Source organism: Panthera leo, chromosome C2 (genome assembly GCF_018350215.1).
Source record: "Panthera leo isolate Ple1 chromosome C2, P.leo_Ple1_pat1.1, whole genome shotgun sequence".
Lineage (NCBI taxonomy): Eukaryota > Metazoa > Chordata > Mammalia > Carnivora > Felidae > Panthera > Panthera leo.
Window position 1 is genome coordinate 150890714 of NC_056687.1, and position 25844 is coordinate 150916557.

The window sequence follows — 25844 nt, forward strand, 5'->3', positions numbered from 1 at the left end:
CAAACTGAAGAAGAAAGTTAAAGCACGAAGATGCAGGCTGTTACTCATCAGAAGGGGAACGTGGCAGGGACAGTTTATTGTTCATCAAAATCAGGTTTTCTTCTTGGGCACACATCTAACTTGCCTTCCCCAGCCTCCTCTGGGTTGCAAGAGCTGTGGTCAGTGTCTGGAGTCAGGCAAGGAGGCAAAATCAAGAACCTCAGGGGATGGCAGGTCAATATGGAAGTCAACAAAGCCAGGCTCCGGTCTGCTGGGTTCAAATCCCAGCTTCACTCCTGACTAATTACGGAACCTTGAGTGACTTATTAACGTCGCTGGGCTGATTTATTTCTTCTTCTCTAAAACTTGGATAACAAAGCGATGTGTCTCAAAGGGCTGTGTGAAAATTAAATACAGCTAAAGTTCGGTATCTGGCCCACAGTAAGCCATCAATAAATGATGACTTTTTTTTTTTTTTAAATTAAGATGAACGAGACAGATGATGGAGCATACGTGGGGAGAATAGGCTGTGGCCCAAATCAGGAGCAAGGCCGGAAAGTGTGAGAACCAGTGTTTCGGTCAGTACAAATTCCCATGTGAAGCTGGGGCCTCTGATCTTTGGTCTTGCTCCAAAGAGCAGACGATGTAGGAGCAGCATGTAGGAGCAGGTCAGCCACTTCCACGGGGGAGGGGACAGCAACAGCGGGAATCACCCGTCCCTGAGGGAAGGAACCCCAAGGCCTGGCAGCCTCGGAGGCGGACACCAGGCAGCATCAGCTCTCTGAGATTTACCGGGAAAAGAGGGCTTGCCCATGTGTCAGGATCTCAGATCCTCTAAATGTCAGCTATGTGACTTCTGGGCGGGTCTCCGGAGCTTCTTTTCTTCTCGTCTAAAATATGATATGTTTAAAGAGCTTGAAGTATGACTCAATAAGGTAGCCTATCAGCTTATGAAATACCTAATAGGGCGTAGCTCAGTAAATCCTTAACACATGTCAGTGCAACGGGAGAAATGGTGGCTATATGGTCTGTGCTGATGGGTAAGTGGCTCGGCCGGGCATGGGAACGATCGGTTTGTTCTGAAAACCACATTCGGAAGCATTGCTCATTGCGAGTAAACACTTAACAGTGTCCAGTGCGTGCTGAGTTGGCTCTGACGTATAAATACATTTAAGACTCTGTGAAGGAGTGTGTGCTCCATCCAGTGGGGCAGCCTCAGACCCTCCTGTTTCCTCAGCGCTATTCCCCCTGTTCTCAGGACTGCTCTTGGCCATGGTCTGGGACACCCACTTCCTCCCTGCTCCAGGTGTCCCCCCATGGCCTCCATCATCGCCTCCTCTGCCCACTGTGCTATGGCTCCCGGTTCTCAGACGGAAGCTGTGGTCGTTGTGTTTGCATTCTCTTTAGGTGGAGCTTTCAGTAGCTGTGCCGGATCCTCCTCTGGAAACTTCCCAAGGGCTGAGCCCTTGGGTGCAATGAACATCTGTTGCAGACTTTGCCAGGAAACTCTAATTCCACAGAGTGGATTATCTCCCCCTTTGCTCCTACATGCCTCCTACATGCTACCCGTACTGAACCACCTGGAGATCCCTTTCATGGCTCCGTATATACAATATGACCTCGGCTTGGAATGGTTGATCCCTGGGAATGGTACAGATGGGGTAGATGGATCTTTGTGTCATTTGCGGGTGAGGAAATTCGAGTCCAATGAATGAATGACTGTCTACTCCTTCAACATTAGCCTCCATTCCCTCATCATCTCTTTCCTGGACCTTCACAACAGCCTCCTAGATGTTTTTTCTGCCTCCCTCCCTACTCAAAGTTGTCCTCACGATCTCCAGAATGATGTACCTTACTAAAGCATTCTTTTTTTTCTTTTTTTTTTTTTTTTACATTTATTTGTTTTTGAGAGACAGAGACAGAGCACAAGTCGGGGAGGGGCAGAGAGAGAGAGAGAGACACAGAATCTGAAGCAGGCTCCAGGCTCTGAGCTGTCAGCACAGAGCCCGAGGCAGGGCTCGAACTCACAAACTGTGAGATCGTGACCTGAGCCAAAGTCGCACGCTTATCCGACTGAGCCACCCAGACGCCCCCTAAAGCATTCTTTTTTTTTTTTTTTTTTTTAATTTTTTTTTTCAACGTTTTTTTTTTTTTTTTTATTTTTGGGACAGAGAGAGACAGAGCATGAACGGGGGAGGGGCAGGGGGAGGGGCAGTGAGAGAGGGAGACACAGAATCGGAAACAGGCTCCAGGCTCCGAGCCATCAGCCCAGAGCCCGACGCGGGGCTCGAACTCACGGACCGCGAGATCGTGACCTGGCTGAAGTCGGACGCTCAACCGACTGCGCCACCCAGGCGCCCCATCCCTAAAGCATTCTTAATGATAGAAAGTGTCTCGAACAGTGGGCCAGGAAGTGTGGCTGCCAGTGAAGCTTTTCTGAGAGACTCATGGCAATTCATCTACCCTCTCTGGAACTTGTTTTTTTCTTTCCCCTGTTAAATTAGGCTCGTTGGACTATAGACTGATGTCTATACTCCTTCTACAGGTCTGTGGTTCTAAGGAATTGTTTTAGAACATGAGCTCTCTTACAGACTCAGATGACGCCTATGCATGGGAACATTTCTTATTCCAAAACTTCACCCGCTCTTGTAAGAAACTGTAGGATCCATTCTGTGTTACACTAATATTAGTGAAGAATTAATTCAAGCAAAATTCTTTCTGCAATATAAGAGAACAGAGAAAGATTGACCCACGATGAGAGAGATGAGTAATCTGGTCCACTTGTGTCTTGGGATGGGGGCATGGAGGCCCATGGGTATTAGAATTTAGTCAGAGGAGCAAAGCCAAGCAGATGGCCCAGATCCTCAGTGCCAAGTAGAAGCCATGGCCCAGGACCTAGAGGGAAAGCCACAGCTGGGCCACATAAGGGTCAGATAGTGATGGCAAGAACCAGGAAGCAGTGGGGCATCATCAAAAAACTACATAATATAAACCATTCAGTATGAACAGAGAAGCAAAGAAGGGAAGTGGGAGAGTGAGGGTAGGAATGAGTGCATTTGTAAGTAGAACATTATTCGGATTATCGATTCACCAGCTTATGACTACAGAAAGGAGACAGCATTTACATATCTGTTCCAAAAACAACTTCAAGTCCCCGATCCGTGAAGCAAAGAATTTGAACTCTTCAAAATAGCCCTAAGTTTTTCTGAGTGTACATAACGGGGCTGACAACCCAGCCTTGCTCAACAATCACCAATAAGTCAGCCTTTTCTTCTCTTCGAGTTGCTGTTCACCACCTGCAAATATCCCTGTTTCTCCTGCTTATAGAAGGCCTAGAGAAAGAGCCTTCTGGATTTTTTTTTTCACACACATCCATGCAGTAGGTGTTCAGTGGTGTCCAGAACAATATCCCTCAAATTGCTACACGTTCTGTTCAGTTATTTAAAGAGTCAGTAAAGGAGGGATGTTCATATGCTGACAGCCTCCCTTTTTACCTTCTCTCCAGGAGTCCCACTTGTCCCTCAGAGATGGTGGGAGCAAGGACAGTTTATTTAGAGCAGTAGACTTTCTCCATTACTACGAATCCCATCTGACTTGTAATCCTCACGGTGACCCCCATGGCGGAGAAGTCTAAACAAAGAGAACTTGCCAACCCCAAGTCATTGACACTGACCATGGGTGGTGCCCACAGGCTTGAAGCCCCCCCCCCCTTGGATCTATGTGTTCTACAAAGCCAACACCCTCTTTCCTTTGTTCCTCCCTTATTCCCACTGTGTCTTCACCGGGTGCCTCCATCACACATCCATCAGACTGTCCCACAGCGCTGCTGACTTCTTGCCCAAAGCACACCTCCATTACCACCTCCTTTGGGGAAAGTGGTTTGACCCCCTAACTTGCATATGCCGGGCAACTGTCCCATCCTTTCTTGATGATAAATCTGTTGTTAGTTGGTCCCATTCCAATTTTGCAGAATAAACCACAGTATGTGAGCGGGATGTTATCAGAGGCACCAACTGGTGTTAAATGACCTTTTCTTCACTGGTTTCATCATACCTTTAATTCTTACTTACAGACACATCAACCCGCATGGTGTTGACCCATTTTCCACTTGGCTTTGGTACTTTTGGTTGTTTTTAATGCAAGCGTCTTTTCCCTCATATATTTATGACCAAACTTACTCCTTATCATTGTACTTTCTGTTCCTTCACTTATTTCTTTTCCTTCTTTCTTTATTTTTTTTCCACATCAGACGGGTAATGTGCCGACATCGTAACAAGGTTTAAGGGAGGCGCATGTCACACAACGGCGTGAACATCCAATCGTCACACTTACGAACTACAAAAGGATCTCTTTTCCTTCTTTAATTTTAAAATCTCCTTAGAAAGAAAAGCTCGGTTAAAATTTACATTATTATGGCATATTTTCTCTTTAATTTATCGTTTTCCTTTTTAAATACCTTTGATACTTTTTTACCAGCATGCTTTTTTTTTTTGTTTGGTATTGCCCACTCAAAATTTTTTGTTCATCAGTGTCCATTTAACGTTTTGTGACACCTGTAGGATTTTCTCCCCTTCGGGTGAGGCTTAGTCAGGTAGAGAAGCTGGCTCCGATTTGCTATCCGAGGCACATAGCCACACGGTAATAAAAGTGATACAGAAATAGGATGTAGAGCCCCTGCCTGTGCACAGTGGATCCTTGTTGGATAAATGGCCAGCACAACACGACATAATTTGCAATAGTGCACATCTGCTGGCTAGTTGATTAAACTTCGTGTCAATTCCGGGGGATGCCTCTATCCACCGTGCAAACGCTGCTGGCAACGCTTAGGGAAGATGGTGATTTACTACTGGAAAGATGAGGCAAAGAACTCTTACAGGTCATTGGTGGAATATCCAGAAATCCTGGTTCTCTCCAATCTGCTGGCATCCTTGGCTAATCAAGCCAACCGCATCTCACGGAGATCTTTGGCACACTGATAATGTCCTGCGATGCCCCTTCTGACACCCTCCTGCTACCAGCCCATCTCTTCATAGAGAAAACTAGCATCTGGCATTTTCCAGCTGTTGGTTTTAAAACCTTAAGTGTAGGCCTCACATAATTTGTAGTCATCAGCACACAGCTTTTTAAGTAAACAATTTCAGAGACCAGGTATGTTTCTCGGCCAGTTCTGTTTTATCTTTTTTATTTATCTATTTATTTTACATCATTATGGACTACGGTTCTCTGATACCCTAAGGCAACCTTGTTTTCTTTCAACATCCAGGAGCCGCAAACTAATCCTGATTTTTTTCCCTGCCCAGAAATATGAAATCAACTATCCTCCAAGGGCATTTGTTTTTTTCACTGGAGAATAGCTTTAGAAGCCACAGTTTTACAAATCAGCTTCTTCCACATTCTGACTAGAATTTGGCAGGATGATAGCAAAAATGTCCAACAGCGTGAATCACTGTAGGGACAGAACAGATAAAGCCTCCCTTAAAAAATGCTTATAATTCTTATTGAGATTTCCAGTTCACCTCTATTTTAATAAGTTCTTCTTGCCCTGCCCTTACAGAAGAGTTTATTAATCCATTTCATTTGTTCAACAACTAATTTTCCTTGTTTGTATTACTATCAATGTAATTTAATTTTTTTAAATTTTTTAATGTTTACTTATTTTTGAGAAAGAGAGAGAGAGCGAGCCAGTGGGGGAGGGACAGAGAGAGAGAGGGAGACACAGAATCCGAAGCAGGCTCCAGGCTCCGAGCTGTCAACACACAGCCCAATGTGGGGCTTGAACTCACGGACCGCGAGATCGACTTGAGCCGAAGTCAGACACTCAACCGACTGAGCCACCCAGGCGCCCCTCATTAATATTAATTTTTTAAAAACCCACTATATTATCATACCAAACCATGGGTCTAAATTGCGTTGTCTCCCCCAAATTCAGAAGGCTCCATACTTTTTCTTCTGTCTTGAACCTCAGCTCAGCCGTCCCGAAACTGGCTTCACGGTACGCAAGTGCCATTGATTCTTGGGTCATGCTGACTTCACACCAACATCTGGAAGGGAAGAAGCCCTAGCCTTCGTCTAGGAGAACACCAATGAAACAGAGTTCCGAACACTCAGTGTGATACATCGATACCTCGTTCGCATAATAAAAGATAATAAAATGCGGACTATGCACAAATACCGCTTCTTAAAAAGAAATCCACTGTCAATTATCACCATTTGAGCTCCCAACTTGAATTTATTTTATTTTCCCTTTATATATTTTTTCTTTCACTAGTGCCTTTGTCTATCTATGGGGCAGAAGTTTTAGTAAAAAACTGCAGTCTCACACACGCCCTTGGGTACATACAGTGGCCTACGCCAACTTACAAGGGTCGGCGGTATACATGGCTCCCGATTCTGCATTCAGTGACATCACGCGCATGGCTTGCAATCAGCCATAGTGGACGTATTTCTGCCACGGAAATTGGCAAACACTGCAAATCAGGGCTTTCCACCCAAAGAGCCAGCCGTTAAACATTTACCAGCACAACTCTGGGTTCAACCTTGGGACAATTCAGTTTTCCCCAAACCAGTCAAAACGTCAGAACATGAAATCAATTAACATACAGAATTATCAGAGTTAATATACCAAAGATTATGGTCAAAAATCCCCCAGTCAGGAAGTTTACATAAAACAGCTTTTGGGGCTTTATGTAATATTTTTTTTTTTTTTTGCATATTCACTGCACGGTGCTTGCCAAAGCCAACCCTTAGAAGACAAAAAAATACAGTTGGATTATAGCACGTTTTAGTTGTAACATCCATTTAGTTATCCACCGGTTTCAAGTAATTTCCAGATATTTTTCATCCATCCCCAGGGGGTTTTATTTCCACAACAGACAAACACAGAGAATTTGGTAATTTCTAGTCATTACATTTCTGTGCTAATATCCAAAGTTTACATGAATTAATACACACCAATGTGTTGGCTTCTCAACTTTGCATTCCTTTTTTTAAAAATTTTATTTATTTTTTTTAATTTATTTTGAGAGAAAGTGAGAGAACCAGCAGGGGAGGGGCAGGGAGAGAGGGGATCAGAGGATCCGAAGCAGGCTCCACACTGACAGCAGAGAGCCCAATACGGGGCTCGAATTCAAAAACCGTGAGATCATGACCTGAGCCGACGTCGGACGCTTAACTGACTGAGCCACCCAGGCGCCCCAATTTTGCTTTCTGTAATAACTGTATCTTCTGGATGATATGGAGGATAGAGCCAAGCAAGCTCTGAGTACGAGGTCTGGCTTTGCCAAAATCTAAAATGGGCCAAAGGAATATTAAGTTTCCTTATTGGATCTGAGTGGGACTGACCCACTAATTTGTCTGTCATGGCACCCCTTGGTGTCATTCCCAGGAATGTAATGGCCTCTCATATCTATCATTGAAAAGTGTTCATAGTAGAGGTTCTCATTTTGTTGTTCGTTTAGCACCTGAGTTTAGGCAGGAGAAACATTTGTACCTGAAGGCTCTGTGTAGTTCAATTCCCCTGCCTTGTTATTGCCACTTGCCCAGAGAAGTGGCCTCCCCTGGCCTCACCTTCCAGCTGCCTTGGGACAGCATGTGGCCTGATCCTTCTTTGTGGAGGTATGGGCTTCTGAGCTGTATCTCATTGGAGTCCAGCATTCTTCCTCCCTAATCTCTGGTTTCCCTCACCCCCCAGCCCCACACCTTGAGCAGACTTCCTCTGGCATTACCCCCGTATTCCCACTTGCCTTTGAAACTTGGCTGGGTCGGGCTGTGCTCGCTCAAGGACACAGAGCCACGGCCTTGTTGGAGCTACAGACATCTGCCTGTGCTTGGCCACCCAGACCCCAGCACAAGACTGTTTCGGATGCCCTCACTCTCCTGTACTCTGAGCCTCCCTCTCCTAATACTGCCCATTTTACATCCCTCCACATTCTACAACATTCCATTATCTTCTACTGTGCTTTCCTACCTATTACTATAGGAAGGTTGGGAAGGAGGATATACTCTAACTCTACGCCTTTGTCCCCATGTCAGACACCTGCTGAAGCCACAGCACCAGCCAGGTCCAAAATGGACTCAGGGAAAAGGTTCTATTTTCTAAGACCTGTGACCTTGGAGAGACCCGAGGCTGATCACTAGTCTCCCACTTATCCCTCCAAACACATTTGTGTCTGGCTAATAATGTTGACCGTTTCTATACAGGTTTTAATTTCTGTTTACTTAATTTTTGTTATTTCTTCAAACCAGGAATCATTTCAGATCTTCCTTTTGACTTCTAGGGGGATAGATATTTCTTGGATATTTCTTGGATAGGTTTTCATTTTGTTGTCATTTTTTAAAAGTTGATTCCATTATAGAGAGCATTTGAGAGCTCATGGTTTCTGCTTACTGTGGAAATATAATACTGTGGGTGGTTAAAAAGTACACAGAGGGCATCAGATTGCACTTACCATCTACTATTTGCTTTTTCTATTCCTCATTTGTCTTCCAAATGTGTTTATCTGGTGTAGGCATATATGTTTCACTTTGTCTTAACTGCTGTTCAAAATTTTATTTATGAACATACCATCATTGATTTACTCATTCTCCTATTAGTGGACATTTTTATTAATTTCTTTCCCTTTCTCTCTCTCTCTCTTTTTTTTTTTTTTTTTTTTTTTTTTTTTTTTGCCAATGGCAAACAAGGCTTTGCTGAACAGCTGTATGTGTGCCTCCTTTTCCCATAAATGCAAGTTTTCTCCAGGATCAGTACCTAAAATTATAATTGCTTTTTTAAAATAATTGCTTGATCATAAGTTATACAATATCCTGTTTTGCTAGCATCCCCAGATTGGACCCCAGAAGTACCACGATAATTTATAAATTTTCATCAATGGCTTATCAGAATTTTCCCCAAATCTTTGCCAACACGATAATTTTTAATTTTTGCCATTATGATGGTTATACAACAATCTCTCTTTTTTTTTTCATGCATCCCTGAAGAAAGATATGTATCTTCAAATTGAAGAAACTTGAGTCCTGAGCAAAATAAATAAAAATAAATCCGTATTTAATGACATCAGAGTGAAACTTCAGAAAATGAAAGACAAAGAGAAAAATCTTAATCAAAGGGAAAATACGGTTTACTTACAATGGAAGGACAGGCAGACTGACAACGTATTTCCCATTGGCCGTCAGAAGACAGTAGGATGACATCTTCACAAGGCTGTTGGGATAAAAGAAACCTGTCACACTAGAACTCTATATTATTCTCCCAGGATTGTACCTGCATGGCCTCGATCGGCCTCCCCCCACCTTTTTCAGAAACAGGTACGGCTCCTTGACCACGGTTGGGTAGGTGTCTGAAGCTGGGCAAATCCTAGAACCTCATGCCCTCTGGTCACATGATTGGGTCAAAGAGTATGTATATAAGCAAACATATAAGCTGCATCCTGTTTCTTTTGGTCGCTTCCATCTGAAAGGAAGCTTTCTGAGGAAGAGAGAGAGACGCACAACTTAAGAGGTTCCAGTCAGAGCTCATTTTTTACTTTTTAAAAAAAATTTTTTAAATGTGTATTTATTTTTGAGAGAGAGACACACACACACAGAGTGCAAGTAGGGGCCGGGCAGAGAGAGAGGGGACACAGAATCCAAAGCAGGTTCCAGGCTCTGAGCTGTCAGCCCAGAGCCCGATGTGGGGCTCAAACTCACGAACGGTGAGATCACAACCTGAGCTCAACCAGGGTGCCTGGCTGGCTCAGTCGGTTAAGTGTCCGACTTCAGCTCAGGTCACGATCTCATGGTTCGTGGGTTCGAGCCCTGGGTCAGACTCAGTGCTGACAGCTCAGAGCCTGGAGCCCGCTTCGGATTCTTGGTCTCCCTCTCTCTCTGCCCCTCCCCCACTTTGCTTGGTCTCTCTCTCTCTCAAAAATAATAAACATTTTAAAAAATTCACGCTCAACATGTTAATGCATCCCAAAAAGAAAAAAAAATCCTACTTCAAAAAATCCTTCAAAAAATTGAAGATTTCAAGAGGCACTTAAGCAAAGACTACCTCACAAGCCATTTGGTAATACTTAAATTTTGCCATCAAGTCTATTGTATTCTCTTTCCAAAGTCTTTCTCTTCACCCACCTTATTCCTTTGGAGTTTCTTTCTGCTTCTTCTGTCCCATAATTCCTGAACTCCCCCTCTTTGTCCAGAGCCCTTTGGCTCTGCAATCCTACAATCGTACGCTAACATTGTAAACCCCACTTGGCAAGATAAAGTGTTTTGCTTTGCCAAATATCTCGTGTTCCTCAAGGCCGTCCCACCTCAGGGTTTGTTTAGCTGGGGGGGTTACAGGTAGTGCATGCAAGGTTCTCTGTCCAGAGTATGGAACCAACACATCCTTTTCCCGGTCCAAAGTGCCTCTAAGTATTGTCCTATACCAGTCAACAGGCCACCTAGACTCTATTTAATCACAGTATTGAGGTTCCCGGAGTTCTATGTGACTAAAAATGCGTAAGCTGACCTCTGTCAACTAGCACCCTTTATAATATTCCTTCTGAAAGCTTATTTCCATGTAAGTGTGCTAAATCTTTTAAACTCAAAATTTTATCTTCTTTAGTCCGCAAGGCAGCCCTGAGAAGGGAACGTTGGCTTAAACGACTTGTCCAAAGTCATGCAGCTAGTGAGAAGCAAAGCCATGTCCCCGCTCAATTTCTTTCCTGCACACAAATGCCCTTTCCAGAATCCAGTGTCCTTGCTCATTTTCCTGAAACTTTCTTCGAGGCACTGCTTTCAACACCAACAATTGGAAAACATACTAATTTACTATATTTGCTCTTATCTGAAGGTATTGAAATTTTGCAAAACAGCCAAGATGTAGATAACACGATAAGAAATACCAAGAAATTGAGTTAATTTTTTAAAAATCAAGAGATATATTAAGTCAGATTATACTGAGAGGTTAACGTATTCAAATGAAGTCTTACTTTATAAATATTAATTGCGGATAAAACCTAAATAGGAATACCCGTAGACTATTGCTCAGGCCAGAGGAAAAATGATTTGGCCCAGACCCATACCCATACACTTCCCACCACGACACTATCAACCAATAAAGCAAGCACTCGTCAACACAGGGCATGCTCAATACACCTTGTGAACCCTGGTCTCCAGTCCCGGATGAATGGAAGAAATGGCAGCTTATACTTAGGTGAACTCAGTTATCCTCTGGAATAGTTGTGTGAGCTTGGGCTCTCATGCTCTGATGGTTGGAAATTTCATTTCTAAGTCTTTACTAAAATACTCAATAAAACTCTAAATGATATTTTTCTTCAATATATTTTCCTTATGTATTCAGTCAACAAATATTGGCCTTGTTGGCCAAGGACACTTGTGATGAGTACATTTGTCCCTGGACTTGAGGGCACTTTTATTTTGATCTCTTAGATACAAGCACAAAAGTGCTTACTGCTCCAGGGTCCCAAAGAAGGAGGGCTCCTAAAAAAACACGGGTGGAGAGCAAAGTCCAAGTAGTCGCCTAAACATTTTAAATGGGGACTCAGATTTTAAGACAAAATGAGTTCTATATCTAGGAAGAAAACACACACACACACACACACACACACACACGCCTGATTTTTCTCTTGTGTAAATAATGTCCTAGGTTAAACAGGTTGGTTGGCATAATGCATCTTTGTATGAGAAAGTCACTATATAACATTGTTCTAAAGGAGTCATATCCCAGAGAGGGTTAAAAATGTTCAGAACGCAGAGCTGCCTTAAGAAGCAGCTATATGAAGCTTTCTTGGGTGATGTATGTACATGAACGCTTTTTCATCTCACAGCAACTTGCATTTCACAAGTCAGCAGAGAGAGGAAATTGGAATGACATGCCAACCAAACCTCGTTCTGCATGGGTAAGAGGCATCACTAGGTTTACCCTTGCCACGGGGCCTCTACCTTCCACCTGCATATGATTTTGAGCAAGGGGAAGACAAGAAATGGAAGAGAAAGAAACCACCTCTCCCAAGGCATATGAAGCCACAGAAGGAAAGAAGCCACAAAAAGGGAGGAATCTCTCTCCCTCTCCTCTCCCACCCACATGCACATTTGGTGCGAAGTCCTTTGGACTCCAGAGATTCTCTTATTGGGACTCCAAGAGTTCACCGAAGTGAAACTTACACCAGAAGAAAAGGGTGGGGATCGCATGAGAACCTGGGTTCAAGTATGTGACTGAGGACTTTTGGAGACATGAGACAATGCAAGTACCAGCAAATTAAAATTGCAGGTGAACGCAAGTTAAGGAGGTAGAGTCGGCCATGATGTAACCATCCCAACTCAGATGACCACATTTGCAAGGCCTGGTGGCACCACACCATGTGGGAAGGTGAGGAAAACTGGAATTGGAAGGACATGGAGTGAGAATGAACCGTCTGTGGGTCATCAGCCCATCTGGATCATCCTTGGTCTCCTGACGGTGGGGATCTGGGTGACTCAGGCTTGGGCAGAATCTCAGCAGCTGGGAACAAAAGCTGGGGCGAGGGCGGGGGGGGGGGGGGGGGCAGTGAAGATAGTGTGAAAACCAGAGCAATAAAAATGCACGGAGGCTGTTGGTAGCCCTGCTAGAAATCTCAAAACCAGGGGCGCCTGGGTGGATCAGTCTGTTGAGCGACCAACACTTGATTTTCAGCTCATGTCATAATCTCGTGGTTGGTGAGTTCGAGCCCTGAGTTGGGCTCTCTGCTGTCAGAGTGGAGCCCACTTCGGATACTCTGTCCTCCTCTCTCTGCCCCTCCCCCACTCATTTTCTTTCTCTCTCTCTCTCTCTCAAAAATAAAATAAACACTTAAAATAAATAAATAATTGCGGCACCTGGGTGGCTCAGTTGGTTAAGCATCAGACTTCGGCTCAGGTCATGATCTCACAGTTCATGAGTTTGAGCCCCACATCTGGCAGCCTGCTCTCAGCTCAGAGCCCACTTCGGGGGCTCTGTCACCCCTCTCTCTTTGCGCCTCCACCCTCTCTCTCAAAAATAAATAAGCATTAAAAAAATCTTTTTAATAATAAAATAAAATAATATTAAAAAAAGAAATCTAAAAACCATGGTCCTTTGGGGTGGCTGCCTGGCTCAGTCAGTTGAGTGCACGACTCTTGATCTCAGGATCGGGTTTGAGCTCTGCATTACACGTGGAGCCTACTAAAACAAATAAAGAAAAAGATAAAAATAAATAAAAATAAAAACCGAAGTCTTTCGTGAATTTGAGTTGTAGGAAAACAGATGAGTGACAGATGAGATGGAAACCGGAAGGAAGACATGAGCTGAAGAGGAAGGCGTAGCCGTTGGGGGAGGCGGAGTGGAGAGAAGGCTGTGGTCCCCCCCACAGCCCTGGCTGTCTCTACCCTCCCAGCCGTACCTACTGAGATCAGCAAGCAAATCAGGAGAATCTCCAGGCTCAGAGAGAAGCTGTGGCTTAGGAAAATAATGAAGTTGAAGTTCTGAATAAATGTGCTCTGCATCTCAAACCACTGGCCGTTCATCTTTGCATCAGCGGAGAAAAATCACAGGGAAGGAGATAAACAGGGTCATTTTAAAAATAGGAGTGAATTGGCAGATTCCCACAGGAAGAAGGGAGAGAGTCAGGGATATCAGATGGCACCAAAATCCACAGTAACAAGAGTTGAGGAAAACAGACACCATTTACATTCCGAGCCAAATAATGAGATGTCAGCAAGATATCAACTGGAAGACAAAAGTTGGAAAATTATTCTTTTTCTTTCTTTCTTTCTTTCTTTCTTTTTTTTTTTTACTGCTTGTAGCCAAAGCTCTAGTTGAAAATTAAATGCAAAATCTTGCAGCTGGCAGTAACGGTCCTTCATGATCTCTATCAGCAGAAAACTAAGATTCCGTCAAAGGGTCTGACTCAGAAAGCTTATAAGCCAGAGAGAAAGAACAGAGGCTGTCAGCTGCAGAAAGGGATGTTTACCGAGAATTCGAGAAACAGAGGGCGAATGCAGTGAAAATAGATTATGTAGCAATCTGTTGGCTCACCACGTGGCGGTAAAGAAAGCCTAAGAGACCAAACTCTTTCCTTTTGATGCATTAAGATTTCTTCCCGGATAGGAAGAGAGTGCTGCCTTCCTGAGACAGGAATTGCAAGTAACAAACCCAGAGACTGGTGTGCTTCAGAGATCTCAGAAATAAAACCAAACCCAGGAAGATCGCCAAGGAACTCCTGTCAATAAGAGGTCCCTGAAGCCAGGCTGGCTCCCATGGGACACTCCCTGTGAGTGACTGCCCCGGTACTCACTGCCCACTGTGCCATTCGCCTTTCTCCGGCTATGGAAGAGGCATGCCTAGGACTGAATTAGCTGTGAATGGGCCACCACCTGGGTAACCTATGAGGTGTCAGGAAAAACTCGCCCTCTGATCTGCAGGCAAACATAACTTCCTTGATGGAAAGTTGCCAGAATGTCTACTGAGTCTCACACCCCCTGAAAGACAGACTACCCAACCCTCCTCGATGGCAGGGCGATGGCGGTCACAGTAGGGGTATCTTCACTTCAGCATTAATCAAACAGATTTGCCTGGAGGTCAACAGGGGGCTGTGTGTGAACCACCACCCGGGCCAAGGGCCCATTTTCAGTATCTGTTAATATATCGGCCTTTAATAGTGGCCCTAGAGGCTTCATTAACAAAGACTGGCCCAATATCTCTTACTTTCTGCAGGGAGGGCAGGTTTGGCTAGCGCTGATGCAAATCACTTCCTATCTTTATAAGGAACATCCGTCATTAATCAACACACGAAAGACTTCCAGCTGCGATCACCACCTTCTCAGGCGTGGACCCAGACACTCCCAACCTTTCCTCCTCAGAAGGAAAGGAAACCTTAGAAACCTAGACCCTCTTGCTGTAAAAGTACCTTCTTTCGAGATCCTAGTTACTTGAGGTTATCTACTTTTCTCTCTACAAAATACTTACAACCTTTGGGTTCTAGAGGGAAGTGCACCAGCCTCTCAAGATTCCACCCCTGGACCTCGCAGCCCCCAGCTGTGGTTACGAATGGACTCTTGGGAAAATGAATGTGCTTCAAACTCCAATGTGAATATGACTTTGGTACTTAGATTTAACACTGTTTTAGAACTTAGTTCTATTGTGCAGAGATCTTTTTGAACCAAATGATTCAAATATAATAGATATTTGATTTGCGATGAAGACCACCATTTATGCTATGCCTTCCCATTTTCTCCACTCTCCGCAAACCTATTTTATGTATTATTAATGTAGTCTATTTAGTTCACGTAGTTTATGCAACAGAAATGGATTTTTAGTACCATGTTGAATATAATACTTCCACATAAATTTGCTTAAAAATAAAATACAGGTATAATTATCAAGACTCTTTGCTAATCTAGTACTTTTGCTCATCTGTACTTTGGATAAACCTAGCCAGTTGATCAAAGGTCAAAACACTCAACTTGGTGGTGGGTGAATTGTTGCCTAAAAGGAAATAAGTTGTCACTGAAATACCAGTCAATTAAACCCAAACCTATGATGCAATGCCAAATAGTACACTCTTTGATTTAACAAATCATATAGAAAGTCACTAGCATAATTATTTTACCAGTATTTGATTTCAGTCACGACGGTGAAGATTGTCAGACTCTTTTATCCCAGTGCAACCCTTTATCTGTATAAAATTGGAAGTCAACAGAGACCCTAAAATCTGCCTAGTCGATGTGGGGATGCAGATTGGAGCCACGTTGGCTCCACCTCCTTCTCATCTCATAACATGGTACCCCAAGCACCCCTAAGTCTCCATCAAACTCATTTTGGAAATTTCTAGATCACAGCATGATAGCAAGAAGCCCAAGGTCATGGTTTCATGGCAGCCATTTACAAACACAAAACACTATGTAGTATAGGATGGATGCATAGTTGATATTTAATAGAAAGAAGATATTTTTATCACTACCCTTAACCAACACTCCTACAAGTGTGTACCTATGTTACAAACAAGAAGAGTGAGTATGCAAAATCTCTCCAAGTTGCAACTGCCCACTGTTCCGTTGGGTCAATGGAATCATCTTTAGCCATTAAGAACACTTCATTTTGTTTAAGCAGAGCTCATAAGTACCTGCTAATGGTATTATTAATGAAACGGAGACTTGTGCTATGGAATCAGTCCAGAAGCCTCCCTGGACCCTTCCAGGCCTGAGTTGCTACATCTTTCTGGTGTTAGAACAGAGTCCAGATGGACGTTCAGCAAATTACTGTCTCACAGCACAGCCCCATCTTGCTATGATTTGTCAGAATTTTTGCAGCTTCCCCTTGTGAAAGCTTCCTCGTGATTCTTTATTCCTTGAGAAGATTAGACTCTGCCTTTCTTTCTCCTATTCCTTCTTCTTCCATCTGAGACCATATGGGACTCAAGTTTAGGCCTAGGATTTACATCTAAATATGAAGTCGTATGCAGTGACTTAGTGGCAAAATGTTGCTTTGAATTGTTAATTAATTGGTTAATTAAATTCCTCTGGCAAAGGGTTTTTTTTAAAAATATGTATATTTCAAAAACTTGAGATGAAGTGATCTCTTTATAATTGTCTCCACCATCCTCATATTTCTGACCCCTGACACCACCACTAACCCCGTTGTGAAGAGGTCACTTCACCTCCAACTTCAAGAGAAGATCAAAGCCACAGGCAGGAACTGCCCTCGAGCCCCTACCGCTGACCCTGCCAACCCACCAGAATCTACACACTTCTTTTCTCCTTCCCCTTTTCCCACTGAAAAGGGACTCCTGCTACATGCCTGATCCCCTCACCTGTGCCCCAGATTCTCCCTCCTGCCTCCTCAGTTCTTGACTCAGTATTTCCTCCTCCTTCGCACACCTGCTCTGCTGTTTCCTTCCCACCAGACTTCACCAAGCTCAAGTGTCTCCTGAGTTCATGGGACACCCCAGCTACTGCCCTATGCCCTGCTTCCCTTCATGGTCACATCGCCTCCTATTTACTCCAAGAGCGCCCTCAAATGTCACCAATGGTTCCTTGTTACTAAGTACAGTAGACACTTTTGACTTTTCAAAAGAATCTAAACTTCTGAAAAATCATTCCTATTTTAAAAAAACAACAAGCAAACATCTATTCAGTCAACAAGTGTTTATTGAGTTCCTCCTAGCGCTGGGAACTGAGGATGTGGCAGGAAACAGGTGTTGGTGGTCATGGAAGTTACATTAGGAGCAGAAGGACAGCCAAGCAGTAAACAAGCAAATAAATGAACAAGATAATTCCCGAGGGTGATGAGTGCTGTGAAGACAAACACAACTGACAAAACCAGAGTGAGGAGATAGAGAGTAACTATGGAAACCGCAGTGAGTTTCCAAGGGAAACATCTCCGAGATGATATTTGAGCTGAAGTCACCAGTGCAGAGATCTTGGACGAGAGCATCACAGGCAGAGTGCATAAGAACAGACCCGAATGAGTATAAGCACTGAGTAGCTATCACAACATATTATTTACACATACAAAAGGAGACAAAAGAAGGAAGACAGGAAAGTGTGGTCTTGCTGGGTAGGGAAAGGGCTTCTGAATCACAAGTGGGGTGGGCCAGACCTGGAAAGGCAATGAGCCTTATGCCCTAGGGACTGGGTCATGGCTTCAGCTTCCCTCCACTGGCCTCCTAATAGAAAAGCATTGGAGGGGTTCAGGAGGGGTTGAGCTTGGATCTATTGCCTGTATTTCTCACCCTTCAGGCCCAACTTTAAAGCCAACAAACAAATTAGCCAAGCTTGGGCTTAAAACAAGCAGGGATGGCTTCTGGAATGGATCCCACTGGAGACTCAAGAGAGATGAGCCTTCTCCAACCCCTCTCCTTCCATCCCCCAGCTCTGAGGTGAGTAGGGAAAGTGATCCATGATGAAAGACTCTTTCAAAGCCACTGCCAGGCAAATGGTGGATCCCTAAGTCAAAGTCAAGTCCCTGAAGGGAGTCTATTAGTGTGCAGTCTTCTCTCATAATCAGCTTCAGTGGTCAGGGTCCCCAGGGAGCATGGAACTGAAATGAGACTTGGGGGGTCTCTCTAGTATTTGTGCCTGGGAAAGAACATGAGAGCCCAAAACTATTCCCCCAAAGCCAAGTTTCCCAACATATACACAAACACACAAGCCAGTCCACAGGAAAGCAAGATGATCTGAAAGTCCTCCACTTAACCCAGGGGCAAACCCCACCAAGCGTCTGTGTGTGTGTGTGTGTGTGTGTGTGTGTGTGTGTGTAGGGAACGTGATCTAACCAAGGCAGAGTCAGGGGATTATTTCCTATGTCCCTGATGGAGATCCCATACTCAAGGTCAAAGTTCTTTCCATGAGTTTGGGGCCATAGATAGTGGGAGCAAATCAGAGATGAGAAGTCAAATCCTAACCCTACTCCATTACAATTGGTTTCAGACTTACACATATCATGGGATAACCTCCCACATAGGGAGAGAAGTCTTGGACTGCTTATCTACCCTAACTTCCTCTCCTCTCCCACACTTAATTCTCCTCTCCTATTTTGCCTGACCCCACTATAGTATGTGGAGGCACCAACCAGAGACAGCATAGAGGGATTCAGCCCTCCCCAAGAATTTGGGGCATTGTGGTCTGGAAATAGCAACTCTCTGAGTACCCCTTCTGGTCCTGTGAAAGGCCCTGGGGCCACCTGCTGGAGTCCTGAGGTGGGAGGGTGGGAGAGTAGCAACTTGGCCTCACAGAGGGGCCCTCTTAGCAGCCTGGCCTCCAGGAACCTTTGGGAGAGGGGCAAGGGTAAGTCATTGAGTGAGCCCAGATAACTTTCTCAAGGTTACAACGAGTTGAAGCACTTAGTTCTGAATCTGGGACTGTCCAGATGAATTGGACAAGGCTCAAAGGTAGTGCCTGAGAGTGTATGCTCTCACCCAGGCAGGGATCAGAAGAAGGCATTCACAAATCCCTGTGTGAGGTTGGAGACAGAGGCCCGGGGAGTGGGAAGGAGCTACCTGTTCACAATGTTACTCTCAGCTCTGACACAGCACGTTGGCTGCTTCCGACATGTGGACTTGGACAACCCCTACCCTCCCTGGGAATTTCTTTGCACGCCTGGTTCATCTGCTCACCTAATATCTTACTCAAAAGGACTTGGATCTTCCCCAGAGCTAACTGTGTCTCTGGCTGTGTGCCAGTGCGGGGAACTGATTAAGGAGGTCAAATGGGAACCCGAAGGCAGAGGGAAGAGAGGAACCAGGCAGAGGATTAATTACAAAGAAGAAGGTCAAGGATCAAAAGTCAGATTAGGCAACAGGATGCCAGAGAGGGAGGAGAACAGAGATTGGAGGACAATACAAGGGCTGTCACTTGACCATCCTGATCTAAAGACCTTGAAAGCCTGTGCATGTTCTCAGGGAGAAAAGACTGCAGCTGAGACCATAGAAGCCATGCACTGGGTTCTGGAGCCCGAGGGCCACTGCTGGGACCCACCAACTGGAGCATGACGCACAGAGACGCCCCCTCTCACCTCCAGGCGGCCCCCGCACCGAGGAGCCTGTGGGCATCAGCTGTTGCCACATCAGCCGGTGTCTGTCCCTGCATCCTACTGGAAGCCAGATAACTTGCCCAAGGGCACGGGGGTCAAGAAGCAGTGAGTCCAGGTGCTGAGGTGGTCCATTCGCTTGAAACTGCCCCCTCACTTCTTCCGTGGGGTCGGCTTGCTCTTCCTTTTCAATCTGATTTACAAAGAGAAACAAAATCCACAGTGTTGCTAAGTGATGAACAAACACTCTGTGCTCAGTTAACATAATTGTGAATTTGTAGACTACCTTTGGGGTTGTTATTCTCTTGGGAAATCTAACCTTAATATCCCTTTGCTTAATTTCCCAATTCTGGCAGCATCTGGCCAAAATAATGTAATTTTTTTCCCCTGGCTCAGGCCAGGAAGAAGATATTCTTTTGAAGTTCTTCTATGTTTGTGTATAATAATTCTTACTTTACACTTTAATCATTGCAGATAATTTTAAAATACATAAAACCACAAAGGAAATCAAAATACCACTCTACTCCTAAAAAAAAAAAAACAACAAAAAACCTAGTTTTACTGGCCATAGACATAAAGAAATGAATGTATACATATATACACTTAGGGTATATGAACTCACATTATGAAATTGTGACCATATTGACATGTTCCTATTTTGACGGGGAACAGACTGTGTTTCAAATAACACCACTAAAAACATTATAGGTGCAACTGGGCGGTTTAGTCCGTTAAGCATCCGACTCTTGATTTTGGCTTAGGTCCTGATCTTGTGGTTCATGGGATCAAGCCCCACGGTGGGCTCTGTGCTAACAGCATGGAATCTGCTTGGGTTCTCTCCCTCTCTCTCCCTCCCTCTCATCCCTTCCCCTGCTTATGCTCTCTCTCTCTCTCTCTCTCTCTCTCTCAAATAAATAAGTAAACTTAAACACACACGTGCACATGCACACACACATTATAAATATGTGGCTCTGGACAACAATTGCTTGCAAACTTGCTCTCCAGCTGAGGGATTGCATTATATTAACCACAATTTATTTAGACAGCAGAACTCTACGTGGCCACCTTGGAAATGAGGGCATGTCAAATAATTACAGAACGTCACCAAAGTTCTTAATTTAAAAAAACCAAATGAAGAAGAAACCCCATCAAGATACGTGCATTAGGAATGTACAATACTTTCACACTGAAAACTAAGCTTATGAGAAACACAGCTTTTCCTATAATTTGGGGGGGGGGGAAGGTTAAAAATCAGAAATAAAGTTCGTATTCAGGTGTTAGCAATAACATTTTCCAAAACCCCTAATTACATATCAAGCTAACAAGGCTGGATACCGAGAAAAATAAAGAAACACTCGGCTGGAATTCTTGGAATGAATGGTAGCCTGAGAAGGCTGGAATGCATCCCTTGAAATTTGAGAAGAGAATCACTGTACATTTGCTGGATCGCCTGCATGCCCTTCAGACGGGGGACTGCCCGCTCATATTAGACCCCGCCATAAATCATGCCAGATACAAAACCCCGGGTGCTGGCAGGCATATGGAAGCCCACAGATCCCAGGCATCACCTGTGCAGGTCGCACTGCAACCAGCCACTCTGGCATCTTAGATGGTGTGAGCACCTAATTTTTCTCATTAGCACTCCACTGACAGTGGCAGCCACACGGATGCCGCGGGGGATGGCCAGTTTGGGCAGCAATCGCCCCTGAACTCCATTTCAACCAGAGGAAGCAACGGAATTAAGGAGGATCTGCTAGGGGCCACGATGAAGTGACACAATGTATCTATTAAATAACAGTTCTAATAACTTCAACTTACCTAATAGGATTAGATGATGAACTAAGTCCTTCACAATGATAACTCACGGGGAAGATAACATCCTCATTTTACAGATGGGAAAAATAGAGCTTTCCAAGAATAACTTTGACAGAAGAGCTCAGACTCAAACCTCGTATCAGAGTCCTTGCCCTTCCCGCTGTGCCAGAATGACAGCTAGGTTGTATTTCCAGGTCTTATTCAGTCAGTAAGATCAGCCAAGCCCTGAGTCAGACTCTGGGGATATAAGAGTTTCGGGTCCAGACTCAGGCACACTCCAGCAAGAGGGATGCACACTATTGGGTCTGAAATGTAGCAGTGGAAGGTTCCAGATGAGCCAAGGGGGGAGGTGGCCATCTGATCAGCCAGAAGTGTGAAGGCTCTTAAATCAAAGGGCTATGCAAAGGCTCCCTAGCATAATGATGATTCTGCAGACACAGGAGGGGACTTCTTTGCCTACATGAAATACTCTGCACATCATCCCCACTGACCAATTCACAATAGGAAAATAACAGGTAGTTATTACACAAGAGTCAAACCCTATATAAAATGCCCTACTCATCTTCTTGTAGCACAGCTCTGAAGAATGAAAATTATAAAGACTGTCCACATAACTGATCATCTAATTTGGGATCTAACTCCTTTTAGTAATCCAGAAAGCCAATTTGGCAAGGACTTAATCTTGTTAAACTATTTCTCTAAGAAGAAAATGTTCTCAGTGAAATAATAGTTTAAACCATACAAAAACTAGGCATACCTATTGAAAGGGGAAAAAAAAAACACCTCTCTATTCACAGACAACATGATTGTCAATGTAGAAAATACCAGAATCTACCCCAGAAAAAAGCTATAATAAGTGAGTTTAGTAAGATCACAAGATACATGATCAATATACAAAAATCAATAATATTTTATATATTGGAAATGAACAATGGGAAATTGAAATAGAAAAAATATTATGTTAATAGTACCTAAAACATAAAGTGCTTCATTATAAAGCAAACAAAATATGTACAAGATCTATGTGCTAAAACCGCAAAACAAAAAGGATCTAAATGAATGGAGAGATATATACTATGTTCATGTATTAAATATGGTTGCAATTCTCACCAGGTTGATTTATAACCTCAATACAATCCCATTCAATTCTACCAGGATATATTATATAAATGGACACAGTGACCCTAAATTTTGTATGATAAAGCAGAGGAACTAGAATAGTCACAACCAATTTCAAAAATAAAGCACAATGTTGGAGAATTCACATTAAACTGATTTCAATATTTACTATAATGCGACAGTAATCAAGTTGAAATTTGAAAGGAAAGATACATAGGTTAACAGAACAGAATAGGAAGTCCAGAAATAAACTCACACATTATAGTCAACCCATTTTTTACAAAATTGCAAAATCATTTAGTGGAGAATCTTCTAAAAAAAAAATGGTCTTGGAACAATTGAATATCCATATGCAAAAAAAATTGAACTTCAATCCATACTTCACATCATTTACAAAATATTAACTCAAAATGGACAACAATGTAAATGTAAACCTAAAGTTTTAGATTTCTAGAAGAAAACATCGGAGAAAATCTTTGTGACCTTGTGTTAGGCAAAGAATTCCCACATACAATACAAGAAGCGTGATCTATAAAAGGAAAAAAATGATAAATTGGACTTCATCAAAATTAAACCTTTGTTTCTTCAAAAGACATTGTTAAGAAAATGAGAAAGCAAGCCAAGCAAACCACAGACTGGGAAAAAATATTTGCAAAACATGTATTTGATAAATATATTAAATTTGATATATTTGCATACACATTAAAATATATCCAGATATATTTTTTAAGCTTCCAAAACACGATAACAAGAAAATAACCACCCACTTTCTAAAATGGCCAAAAGATTGAACACACACCTGACCAATAAACAAATATCACCCATCTTTAGTGGATGATATATAAGTTCATTTAAAGATGCTCAACACCATTAGGCATTAAGAAAATACAATATTAAAACTACGATGAGATAGCACTGCACACCTATCGGAGTGGATAAAGTTTTTAAAGCTGACAATACCAAGTGCTGACAAGCATGCAGAGCATCCCACGTTGCTAATGGGAATACAAAATAGTACAACCACTTTGGAAAACAATTTAGCAGTTAACATATGGTCCAGCAATACCAGTTTTAGGTATTTACTCAAGAGAAAAGAAAATTTACGCTCACATGAATGTTTACAGCAACTTTATTCATCAAAAATTGGAAATAACCTAAATATGCTTCAACTGGTTAATGGAAAACTATGATAGGTACATGCATATAATGGAATGTTACCCAGAAATAAATATGAAAATAAAACTGCTGATTTGTGCAACAAATAGTTCAATCTCTAATGCATTATGCTAAGTGAAAGAAGCCAGACTCAAGAGGATACACACTGTATGATTCCATTTATATGACATTTTAGACTTATAAGACAAAACCGTAGGAACAGAAAACAGATTGGTGGTTGTCAGGGGCTTGGGGATTGACTGCAAAGAGGAAGTATGAGGGAAATTTGGGGGAGAGGGTGATGAAAATACTCAACATCTTGATTGGGATGGTAGTTACATAATGGTGTGCAGAGAACTGTTTGCTGAAAAGGTCGACTTCTGCTGCATGCAAATTATGTTTCAACAAACCTCCTATAAGTAGGGCACGTGTTTGGGGGTAGTGTATTTCACATATATACATGACACTTTTGGGGTCCATGGCTTCCTCCTTTGTCTGCATGCAGGTAACTTAACTATGACTGCGCAAAACTAACACTTAACAAGCTACGTGATATTATGGGCATAATTCTACTTATGCCCAACTACCACTGCCCTGCTATGTGTTATTTTCCAGTGAGACTCAGCTGCCTGGAAACCGACATGGTGAAGACAGATGGCTGCATTCATCCAAAGTTAGAGTTTTTCCAAAAATATGAGACGGATATTCAGAGGGTAGGGGGGTGTAGGGTATTTTTAAAGAGATTAAAATGTTGAGCCACAGCTCCTAATTTGGAGAGGGAGGAGAGGGAAGAAAGGAGTCTGAATGGACATTTTTTCAGAGAAGAGATAAGATGACCAACAGGTACATGAAAAGATGTTTAACATCGCTAATCATTGGTGAAATGCAAGTCAAAACCACATGAGATATCACCCACGCCTATGAGAATGGCTATTATCAAAAAGACTGGAAATAACAAGTGTTGGTAAAGATGTGAATAGGCAACCTTTGTGTACTGTTGGAGGGAATGTAAATTGGCACAGCCACTATGGAAAACAGCACGGAGGTTCCTCAAGAACTCAAAAATAAAACTACAATATGATCCAACAATTTCATTTCTGGATATTCATCCAAAGAAAATGAAAACACTAACTCAAAGAGCTATATGTAGCTCCGTGTTCATTGCCATATTATTTATAATACCCAAGATATGGAAACTGCCTAAGTGTTCATCAATGGATGAATGGATTAATAAGTGTTCATCAATGGATGAATGGATTAATAAATTTATATATACAATGGAATATCATTCAGCAATAAAAAAGAATGACTACCATTTGCAACAACATGGATATACCTTAAGGGTATTACACTAAGGGAAATAAGTCAGACAGAGAAAGACAAATACCAAGCTCATAGATAAAGAGAACAGATTGGTGGTTGCCAGAGGTGGAGGGTGGGGAGTAGGGGGCAGGGGAAGTGAGAGAACTTGCGTTCCTTTTAGTTTCATAAATTGAATAATTTACAATACAATACAATCCTATACAATATAATAAATATAAAAATCAAACTACCTAGAGAACAAAAGGAGAGTCTGGTGAATGGAGAAAGAAAAACAAGGGTCAGAGCACTAGGGGTTCCTGGTGAAGTTTAAGAACAGTTGCTGTGGGAACGTTTGGCAAAGCAAACTGGAAGAAAAGAAGACTTGATGTGGAGTTGGATGATGCTGCTGGAGACTGTGGAGATGGTAACTGGTTTCCCATCCTGGAGAATAATCTCCATAAGAACAAAAGATTCATATGCAGCTCCATGGATCAGAGCTCAGCTAACCCTCAGTACTTTCCCCAGCCTGGTCTCTGGTTCTCAAAACTCTAACCTTCTCACCCACCCCCTGGCTCTCTCATCCTTGAGTAGGACTTGCCTTCATCTTAATGCCCATTAATGGGTCTTTCTCATTCCTTTGCAAAACCAAATGGCTTTTCCTGCTCCCATCAAAGGCCAGTCCCTCCACACATACTATGAAGGAGCCTTACTCTACCAACAATCTCCATGCCCCCTCTTTTGTTTCCAGTCTCATTCTCATGTCCATACCCCTTCCCATTGGCCCTTAATGTACTCTAAGTTATAGGGGAAAAAAATCTAGAAGTAAAATTGGCAGTCATGTGTTAGGGGGGAAATTTGGAAGTTAAGATGGCGCTTAGCTTTTCAATATGGGTGCTGGGAGGGGCAGTAGCGTTACTTGCTGAGATAGTAAATAAAAGGAAGAACAAGTCTTCGTGGGAAAGAAGTCAAG

The 25844-nt window shown here is 43.0% G+C and overlaps 1 protein-coding gene and 1 non-coding gene across 2 annotated transcripts in view; both read right to left on the minus strand.

The window, feature by feature from the left end:
* Nucleotides 1–4222: 4222 nt before the first annotated feature.
* LOC122199058 lies at nt 4223–4326 on the minus strand. The gene has a single exon (XR_006193327.1). It is a non-coding gene; the product is annotated as a small nucleolar RNA U13 (small nucleolar RNA).
* A 4589-nt stretch (nt 4327–8915) lies between these two features.
* LOC122229899 (myelin associated oligodendrocyte basic protein) overlaps nt 8916–25844 on the minus strand; it is a 63755-nt gene continuing 46826 nt past the window's right edge. Inside the window, exons 5-7 of the mRNA XM_042955458.1 lie at nt 19469–19676; nt 9107–9181; nt 8916–8994 (exon numbers count right to left, since the gene is read on the minus strand). The gene's annotated coding sequence lies outside the window, so the exon portion shown is untranslated. The remainder of the gene's footprint in view (nt 8995–9106; nt 9182–19468; nt 19677–25844) is intronic.